This window comes from Lolium rigidum, chromosome 5 (genome assembly GCF_022539505.1).
Source record: "Lolium rigidum isolate FL_2022 chromosome 5, APGP_CSIRO_Lrig_0.1, whole genome shotgun sequence".
NCBI lineage: Eukaryota > Viridiplantae > Streptophyta > Magnoliopsida > Poales > Poaceae > Lolium > Lolium rigidum.
In genome coordinates this window covers 19,344,127-19,354,095 of record NC_061512.1, presented here as the reverse complement: position 1 = coordinate 19,354,095, position 9,969 = coordinate 19,344,127, and positions in this window count along the sequence as shown.

The window sequence follows — 9,969 nt, the reverse complement described above, 5'->3', positions numbered from 1 at the left end:
CGTATTCGTATTTTAGACGCTAGTACCGAGGAGTATCAAGAGGAGGAGGAGGTCTACTTCCAAGGAGAAGAACACCACTTTGACCAATTCCCCAACCAAGGCAAGATAATACTCTTGCAAAGTGCAAAGCTCACCATGAGCAAGGCATTACCCATTTACTTTATGTTCATGAGCCTACTTCCCAGTTTTATTTCCAAGCTTTATTTACCTTTGTTTTCTCAAAGTACTTTTTGATTCATGATTCACTTGGTTAATATTGGATTTGTACAAGAGTATCAAAGTTAGCCTAGAAGCAAAGCAAAGTAATTAGCACCCCTCATACCTAGATGCTAGTGCTAAATTAAAAATGACTACTCTAGATGGGAACATGTGTGGTGAAATGATAATGGTGAAAACTATGAAATGAGTTTTGAAGGTGAATATGACCAAGAGAAGGTAGTGATTTTTGATTAAAAACTAATATTGGTTTGGATGCGATACCTTTCCAATTCTTGAATACCCCCACAATACCTGATTATGGGTAAGGGCTTAACTAGAAGTTTATGTATCTTAGTATGGGTTCCCTCTGAACACACATCATAGGGGTTATGCCGAGGCTGCCTCCGTTGTTGAGAAATGATGTGAATTGAAGTGAATTGTACGGCCAAGCCCTGTGCAGTTCCTAGGTTGACGAGCTGGTCTTCACCTGGGAGGCCAAGCTCATGGGGAGAGGTGCTCATACTAGGGTTAGTAAATGAAAGGTTATGGTTGATGATCCGCGTACTGTGTTACGATGATTCGGGGTTATCCTGACGGATAAAATCAAATGTTGTGGCACAAGTGTGCAACCTCTGCAGAGTGTAAACCTATTCGACTAGCCGTGTCCACGGTTACGGACGGTTGGAAAGGCCATACAGTTTCCAGTGTTAGATCTTGAAAATATTGATGAAATGAATGGTGACTTGTTTTTGAATCACAACCAAGTTGTGGGAATGACACTAATGTTCCCACCTGAGTTAGTTAGCACTTGAATAAATCTTTAGCAAATAATTGTGAACTAAAACTGGCTTTATGCAAAGAAACTAGAGCTTAGCACCCCCTTACTAGAATTGCTAGCACTTACACTAGTATTAAGTTTGCGAGTACTTAAAGTACTCACGGCTGTGTCCCTGGCTATTCAAATGGCCAGACTATGAAGAGGAGCAGCAGTACGAGGAGGACGGTCAGCAGGACGTCTACCACAACTAGGAGTCTACTAACGTCAAGCGTTGGCCTGTGGACTATAGAGTCCATTTATCTTTACGCTTCCGCTATGAACTTGTGTTTGTTCGTTGATCAATAGATCAACTATTTGTGTAATATGGATCATGTGATTCCAAATTGTAAGACATTATGGGTTGTAATGAATGATGACTGTGATTGCGATGTATGACATAATAGGCATCCGGACTTAAAAATCCGGGTGTTGACAAGAGACCAATCGAGAGATCTCGTTGCGTCATACAAGTTATCATCAAGTTATCTCCGCTGTGTTGATCGCGTGTTAATCACATCCACCTTCGCTTACTGAGAAGATCGGGCCACCCCTTATCACTAAGGATGAGATAATAAAAATGTTGATGGAAGATGATGGATGTGTATCAAAAGAATAGAAATTGAAGATCGTCTCCATTGTTGGATCTGGTGGAACGGGAAAGACAACTCTTGCAAACCAAGTGTATCAAGAGCTCAGAGGACATTTTGAGTGGCATACTGTAATATCCCAGGTTTAGAGATGATCGAGGGATAGAATTTAGGAAGGGATGTGCATTGCATTGTAAAATCTAGGGAAATTTCACGCTTTTATAAAAAAAACTTCATCAAAGGGGGACAAGTTTCTCTCTCGACACCATATAGGATTAGGGTTTCGAGAGTGCGATAGACTTGGACCTAACTAAACTCAATTAGGGTTTTTGAGAAGAGAGGGGGAAAAATTCCTTTCTCAACTTAAGTTGCATGATTGAGTTCAAACAAGTTATGTTTGAATTTCAAATTCAAACATCAATCAAGAATATTATAATTCAAATAAGGATAATTCAAAAAAAAATTGAACAAATAAGCATACAAAACAATAGAATATATAATTAAAGCTCAATAGAGAAAACCTTGGGCTCTATTGATTCACACACATAATACATTGTCATTTACAATATCCAAATGGAATTATAAATATTACAACTCATTACAGAAATGAATAAATAAAAAGGAAAATAAAAGAATTACAAGTATTGATAGAATTCTAAACTACAAAAGTAAATCTTCATGATTTGCTTGATCACCACTTGATTGATCTTCACTTGATCATCTCATTCATCCCTGGAAACAAAAACATCAAAATAAAACAAGGATTAGGCCAAATGGAAAAGCCACTTGGTAGGTTATTGAAATAATGAGGAAATGGAGAAGATAATATCAACTCTGCCGAGCTGAGCATGCCAAAACCCAAGTTCCAAGTCAGGCACACACAGGCAGCTCACAAGGCTAGCTGCATGCCTCACAGCACACACATACCAGGGGAGAGGAACCCAGGAAAGGCACTGATGTCGACCAATGAAGTGAAGAGGGAGACATTATAAAACCTTTTCACCAGCAAACCCTAAGATCCCATCGACAGGATCATCACAAGGGTAAGAACAGCAAGAACAGGAAGAAGAGCCAGAGCTGTTCAACCCATGCAAACCAACCAAATCGTCCAGAATAGTTCCATCAGGAACTGTGCTGTTGAGCAAGCCACAAGGAATAGATCATCACAAGCCAGCAGGAGGAGCAGGGCAAGCTTTGATCATCCAACAGAAGCAAATCCTCTACGTCAGCAAAATAATCTAGGAGCTGGAGTGAGGTATACACAGATGATCATGAGAAAGCACATGTTTTGCTCATAAATAAGCATACACATGCATCACAGAAGCAAAGAGGGGTAGAAAACCCAGTTTGTATCATCACTTGGCTGCCAAGCCATTTGGTGCCAGCAAACAAGAGAGTTAGCTAGTAGGTAATCACCAAGGGAACAATGGTTATGTCAACACAGTGACATAACCAAAGAAATCCATCATGGATTTATCCTATCTAACCAGCCAGATTTACCAAGCACCTAGCTAGTTAAGCCATCAGACTATGGACATTAAACTGTCCATTATCATCTCAACATCAAATATCCTAGCAGCCCATGGATGACCACCAGGAATATTGCATAGAAGCATACACAAGAGATAGGAGCAACCATATCTAGCAGGCCAGGTCTGCTAGGGTCACAACAACTACCTAGCCACACAGAAAAGCCCACTGGAGAAGCACATCATCACCCAACAGGGTTCAGCATGAGCTAGGGTACCCAACCAGTGGTTGGCATCCCTCTAGCTCCATTAAATCCATCCATAAGATCATCACTGCTAAGCAGTTCACATCATTTATCCATTGAATAAAATAAGGAAACACAGATAAATGAAATACACAAGTTAACCATGCACCAGAACCTTGCATATGATCCAATGGATCACTGCAAGCATCAGCAGGTGCTGGAGCAAGCAAGAGCATGCACCAGCACAGGCTTGAGCACCACACAAACCCTGGAAGAGAAACAGTATTGGATTCACAAGCAACATCAACCACCAGTACTTGGTGGAGAGCAGAATCCACGAGAAACAGCAGCATATGAATTGAAGTCATGCACATATATAAGCGAACAGGAAGCCCTGATGATCACAGGATCATCCAAAGCCACAGATAACCAACCATTGCATCACAGATAATCCAATTAACACATTATAATTGTATGCAGAAGCACACTAACAAAGTATGGAGCTGTATAGCTAGCAATCATGCTCAACAGGGCATCTCTACGAATCATAACACAAGGGACAGCACACCAGGAGCACTGGCATTTGCAGAAGGCAAGGATTATTCATAATAATCAAGCCAGGGGCAAGTAAATGAATATACATGATAATACAACACCAGTAGCAACAACAGGAGCAACCTAGCATGGCATGAGCATCACAGAAATGCTCCTGAGCAAGTGCTCATGAGCTACTACAGCATGGCATAGAGTAGAGCAGATAGAGCAGCAGCAGTAGCAACTAGTTACCATGGCAGCAACAGAGAACCCAGCAGCAGCACACGCACAGCAGCAGCAAGGGCACAGCAGAGCAAAAGCAACAGCACGGCATGACCTCTCCATGGGGAGTATCAGCCGCAGCTCAGGCTAGAAGAAGGGGGCGTAGAACTGAGGGATAGAAAGGGAGACGATGGAGTACTTACTGGTGAAGCGGGTCGACGAACACAGCCATGGCGGCACACACCGTGGGCACGGCGGCGCCAGGCCAAGCCAAGCCAGGCACTGCATCGTCGCAGCACCAGCACCACCGTGGCAAGGCTCACGGCGGCGCCACAGCACTGGAGCGTCGGCAAACACCAGATCGCCGCAGATCCGTGCCTATGTGCAGACGTGATGGGGGCGAGCGGAGGAGGCGACGAAAACCAAATCGACGCAGACCAGCTGGTGTGCCAATGAGAGGCGGTTCGCCAGCGACCAACCACGTCGCCGGGGATTGCCGGAGACAGCCAGAGTAATTCGGTGACGGCGACGCAAGTCGCCAGAGCATCGAGGAGATTTAGGGTTAGGCGGAGGAGACGTCTACGGGGGCGACTGGGTCGGTTGGACCGAGCCCAACGGGCTGGTCCAACCTAACCAGCTCGGCCACCTGACCGGTGGGCCCGCAGGGGCATTTTGGTCATTTAAAAATTAGCCATTTAATTGAATGCATTGAAGCAACACAAAGGATGATTAAGTTTCAGCAATTGCTTTCAACTTGTAACATGTATATCTCATGGATATTTGTCAACATAGATTAATATAACAAGTGCAATAAGTAAACATGTAAGAATCAATGCACACAGTTAACACAAGTGTTTGCTTCTAAGATAGAAAGAAGTAGGTAGACTGACTCAACATAAAGTAAAAGAATGGCCCTTCGCAGAGGGAAGCATGGATTACTATTTTTGTGCTAGAGTTTTTATTTTGAAAACATAGAAACAATTTTGTCAACGGTAGTAATAATTCATATGTGCTGTGCATAATACTTCCTACAAGTTGCAAGCCTCATGCATAGAATACCAATAGTGCTCGCACCTTGTCCTAATTAGCTTGGATTAACACGGATTATCATTGCATGACATATGTTTCAACCAAGTGTCACAAAGGGGTACCTCTATGCCGCTCGTACAAAGGTCCTAGGAGATCAATTGCATTTGATTTCTCGTTTTTAACGAGATCTCAACTTAGGACATCCATACCGGGACAACATAGACAACAGATAATGGACTCCTCTTTTAATGCATAAGCATTCAACAACAGATAATATTCTCATACGAGAGTGAGGTTGTATGTCCAAACTCGAAAACTTCCACCATGATACATGGCTTTGGTTAGCGGCCCAATGTTCTTCTCTAACAATATGCATACTCAAACCATTTGATCATGAAAATCACCCTTACTTCAGACAAGACGAACATGCATAGCATCTCACATGATATCCAACAAAGTTAAAAAGTTGATGGCGTCCCCAGAAACATGGTTACCGCACAACAAGCAACTTATAAGAACTAAGACACATAACTACATATTCATCACCACAACAGTTTTTAAGCTATTTGTCCCATGAGCTATATATTGCAAAGATAAAGGAATGAAATTTTAAAGGTAGCACTCAATTAATGTACTTTGGAATGGCAGAAAAATACCACATAGTAGGTAGATATGGTGGACACAAATGGCATGGGTTTTGGCTCAAGGTGTTTGGATGCACGAGAAGCATTTCCTCTCAGTACAAGGCTTTGGGCTAGCAAGGTTGTTTGAAGCAAACACAAGTATGAACAGGTACAACAAAACTTACACAAGAACATATTGCAAGCATTATAAGACTCTACACTTGTCTTCCTTGTTGTTCAAACACTTTACCGAGAAAATATCTAGACTTAGAGAGACCAATCATGCAAACCAAATTTTAACAAGCTCTACGGTAGTTCTCCATTAATAGATTAAACTACATGATGCAAGAGCTTAAACATGATCTATGAGAGCTCAAAACAATTGCCCAGTTATTCCAAACCATATGAAGCATTTTACGATTCCAACCAAATAGCAATCAACGAAGCAATTTTCAGCCTTCGCCATGAACATTAAAGCACAATTAAGAACACAAGTGTTCCATATGAAAAAGCGGATCGTAATATCTCCAATATAAGGATGGTGGGATCCAACTTTATTCAAACAAAAACAAAAATAAAAGCAAAAAGATGCTCCAAGTAAAGAACATAAGATGTGATGGAATAAAAATATAGTTTCACTAGAAGTGACCTGATAAGTTGTCGATGAAGAAGGGGATGCCTTGGGCATCCCCAAGCTTAGATGCTTGAGTCTTCTTAAAATATGCAGGGATGAACCACCAGGGCATCCCCAAGCTTAGAACTTTCACTCTTCTTGATCATATTGTATCATCATCTTCTCTTGACCCTTGAAAACTTCCTCCACACCAAACTTCAAGCAAACTCATTAGAGGGTTAGTGCATAATCCAAAATTCACATATTCAGAGGTGACATAATCATTCTTAACACCTCTGGACATTGCACAAAGCTTCTGAAAGTTAATGGAACAAAGAAACCCATTCAACATAGCAAAAGCGGCAATGCGAAATAAAAGGCAGAATCTGTCAAAACAGAACAGTCCGTAAAGACGAATTTTACAGAGGCTCTTAACTTGCTCAAGCGGAAAAACTCAAAACTAATGAAAGTTGCGTACATATCTGAGGATCACGCACGTAAATTGGCAGATTTTTTTGATTTTTTTACAGAGAGTTCTACGCAAATTCGTGACAGACGACAATTCGTTTCTGCGCAGCAATCCAAATCTACCATCAACTTTACCATAGAGACTTTACTTGGCACAAAAACATGATAAGGAGAGGTTGCTACAGTAGTAACAACTTCCAAGACTCAACAATACAGTAGTAAAATAAAAACATGGGTTATCTCCCAAGAAGTGCTTTTCTTTAACGCCTTTCAGCTAGGCGCGGAAAGTGCAAATCAAGTATTTTCAAGAGAAGAAGCATCAACATCATAATTTGTTCTAATAATAGAATCAAAAGGCAACTTCATTCTCTTTCTAGGGAAGTGTTCCATACCTTTCTTGAGAGGAAATTGATACGTAATATTTCCTTCTTTCATATCAATAACGAGCACCAACGGTTCGAAGAAAGGGTCTTCCCAAGACAATAGGACAAGATGCATTGCATTCAATATCCAAGACAACAAAATCAACGGGGACAAGGTTATTGTTAACCGTAATGCGAACATTATCAATCCTCCCCAAAGGTTTCTTTTTAGAATTACCAGCAAGATTAATATCCAAATAACAAGTTTTCAGTGGTGGCAAGTCAAGCATATCATAAATTTTCTTAGGCATAACAGAAATACTTGCACCAAGATCACATAAAGCATTACATTCAAAATCATCGAATTTCATCTTAATGATGGGCTCCCAACCATCTTCTAACTTCCTAGGAATAGAAGCTTCAAGTTTTAATTTTTCTTCCCTAGCTTTAATGAGAGCATTTGTAATATGTTTTGTAAAGGCTAAATTTATAGCACTAGCATTAGGACTTCTAGCAAGTTTTTTTAAGAACTTTATAACTTCAGTAATATGACAATCATAAAAATCTAAACCATTATGTTCTACAGCAATGGAATCATTGTCCCCAATATTTTGAAAAATTTCAGCAGTTTTATCACAAGCAGTTTCAGCAGTTTCAGGCAATTTTGCACGCTTTGCACTAGGAGTAAAAACATTGCCAACACCAATTATTTTACCATTGATAGTAGGAGGTGTAGCAACATGTGTAGAATCAACATTACTAGTGGTGGTAATATTCAAAACTTTAGCTACAGTATTCTCTTTAGCAAGTTTTTCTTTTTCTTCTCTATCCCACCTAGCATACAATTCAGCCAACATTCTAATATTATCATTAATTTGAACTTGGATGGCATTTGTTTTAGCAAACCTAGCATCTTTAACTTCCTCAGGTATAACTTTAAGTTTTAAAAGATCAACATCAAGAGCAAGACTATCAACCTTAGAAGCAAGAACATCAATTTTACCAAGCTTTTCCTCAACAGTTTTAATAAAAGCAGTTTGTGTACTAATAAATTCTTTAAGCATGACTTCAAGACCAGAGGGTACACTCTTATTATTGTTGTAAGAATTACCATAAGAATTACCATAACCACTACCATTATTAGAAGGATATGGCCTATAGTTGTTGTTACCATAATTATTCCTATAAGCATTGTTCTTGAAATTATTATTCTTAATGAAATTCACGTCAACATTTTCTTCTTGAGCAACCAATGAAGCTAAAGGAACATTATTAGGATCAATATGAGATCTACCATTTGCAAGCATAGACATAATAGCATCAATCTTATCACCCAAAGAAGAGGTTTCTTCAACAGAATTTACCTTCTTACCTTGAGGAGTTCTTTCAGTGTGCCATTCAGAGTAATTGATCATCATATCATCAAGGAGCTTCGTTGCGGCACCCAAGGTGATGGACATAAAAGTACCTTCAGCAGCTGAATCCAATAGGTTCCTTGAGGAAAAATTCAATCCTGCATAAAAGGTTTGGATGATCATCCAAGTAGTCAGTCCATGGGTAGGGCAATTCTTTACCAAAGATTTCATTCTCTCCCATGCTTGAGCAACATGTTCATTATCAAATTGCTTAAAATTCACAATGCTTCTTCTCAAAGATATAATCTTAGCAGGAGGATAATATTTACCAATAAAAGCATCTTTACATTTAGTCCATGAATCAATACTATTCTTAGGCAAAGAAAGCAACCAATCTTTAGCTCTTCCTCTTAATGAGAAAGGAAACAATTTCAGTTTTATAATATCACCATCTATATCCTTATACTTTTGCATTTCACAAAGTTCAACAAAATTATTAAGATGGGCAGCAGCATCATCAGTACTAACACCGAGAAAATTGCTCTCTCATAACAAGATTCGATAAAGCGAGGTTTAATTTCATAGAATTCTGCTGTAGTAGCAGGTGGAGCAATAGGAGTACTTATAAAATCATTATTATTTGTGCTAGTGAAATCACACAACTTAGTATTTTCAGGAGTATTCATTGTAGCAGTAATAAAGTAACTAAGCAAATAGAATAAAGTAAAGTAAAGACAAGTAACTAATTTTTTTGTGTTTTGATATATAGCTAGTAAATAAGACAGAAAGTAAAGCAACTAATTTTTTGTGTTTTTAATATGAAGCAAACAAGACAGTAAATAAAATAAAGTAAAGCAAGACAAAAACAAAGTAAAGAGATTGGATGTGGAGATTCCCCTTGCAGCGTGTCTTGATCTCCCCGGCAACGGCGCCAGAAAAAGAGCTTGATAACGCGTGAAGCACACGTCCGTTGGGAACCCCAAGAGGAAGGTGTGATCCGTACAGCGGCAAGTTTTCCCTCAGTAAGAAACCAAGGTTATCGAACCAGTAGGAGCCAAGAAGCACGTGAAGGTTGTTGGTGGAGGAGTGTAGTGCGGCGCAATACCAGTGAAACCGGCGCCAATGTGGAACCTGCACAACACAATCAAGATACTTTGCCCCAACGTAACAGTGAGGTTGTCAATCTCACCGGCTTGCTGAAAACAAAGGATTAAACGTATCGAGTGGAAGATGGTGTTTTTTTGCGAAGAAAAGTAAAGAACAATGATTGCAGTAGATTGTATTCAGATGTAAAAGAATGGACCGGGGTCCACAGTTCACTAGTGGTGTCTCTCCAATAAGATAACTAGCATGCTGGGTGAACAAATTACAGGTGGGCAATTGACAAATAAAGATTCAATATATCAATGATGATTACTATGAGATTTAATCAGGGCATTACGACAAA